The sequence below is a fragment of the Symphalangus syndactylus genome, chromosome 7, assembly GCF_028878055.3.
Source record: "Symphalangus syndactylus isolate Jambi chromosome 7, NHGRI_mSymSyn1-v2.1_pri, whole genome shotgun sequence".
Classification (NCBI taxonomy): domain Eukaryota; kingdom Metazoa; phylum Chordata; class Mammalia; order Primates; family Hylobatidae; genus Symphalangus; species Symphalangus syndactylus.
This window is the reverse complement of record NC_072429.2, coordinates 101,276,089-101,277,107: the sequence shown is the minus strand read 5'-3', so window position 1 is coordinate 101,277,107 and position 1,019 is coordinate 101,276,089. Positions and strand designations below refer to the sequence as shown.

The 1,019-nt window shown below is 42.4% G+C and overlaps 1 pseudogene; it reads left to right on the top strand.

Annotated features, from left to right (window-relative positions):
• The first annotated feature begins 298 nt into the window (after nt 1-298).
• LOC129487045 (uncharacterized) lies at nt 299-398 on the top strand (annotated as a pseudogene).
• The last annotated feature ends 621 nt before the right edge of the window (nt 399-1,019 follow it).

The following is a 1,019-nucleotide window of genomic DNA, read 5'->3' as shown; positions in this document are numbered from 1 at the left end:
TCCTACAAACCAGGTCGTTTGTTGCTCACTGCAACCTCTGCCTCCTGGGTTCAAGTGATTCTCCTGCCTCAGACTCCCAAGTAGGTGGGATTACAGGTGAGCACCACCATGCCCAGCTAATTTTGTATTTTTAGTAGAGACAGGGTTTCACCATGCTGGTCAGGTTGGTCAGGTTGGTCTCGAACTCATGACCTCAAGTAATCCACCCGCCTCAGCCTCCCAAAGTGCTGGGATTACAGACATGAGCCACTGTGCCTGGCCTCTACCCTCATTTCTTAAAAATACTCAGATCTGGTTCTCGCTTTGGCAGCAAACATCCTAAAGTTGGAATGATACACAGATTAGCATGGCTGCTGCCCAAGGATGATATGAAAATTCATGAAATGTTCTATATAAAAAAGAAATGGAAAAAAAAAATTCAGGCTGTACTTATCCATTCACTTAAAATCAAACCCAGCATAATAGTGAGCTGTGCAATAACTGGCAAGTGAGTGCACTGGGTGGTAAACAGAACATATTAATCGTTTGAATGTTTATTATGATTTGGATGCTACTCAGTGGACTTGTATTTGTGACAAGACATGTTGGCAGTAGATTCAATTTTTAAATAAAAATCTGCTTTTTCAAGCATTTAGATTAGTTTAGTTGAAGGATATCCTGAGAGTACCATCACGTTGTTAAAGGCCATGACCATTTGCAATCACACATAGGTGGGAATCAGTATTTTATTGATTCCATGTAACAGAACCATCAGACAGGAGGAAACATTTGATGCTGAGGCCCAACTAAACCTAATTTAAGTTTTTTATTTTTAGACCAGGCTCAGTGTCTCATGCCTGGACTCCCAGTACTTTGGGAGGCGGAGGCAGGAGGATTGCCTGAGTCCAGGAATTTCTACAAAAAATTTAAAAAATTAACCAAGCATGGCAGTATGTGCCTGTAGTCCTAGCTACTCAGGAGGCTGAGGAGGGAGGCTTGCTTGAGCCCAGAAGGTAGAGGTTACAGTGAGCTGTGATTGT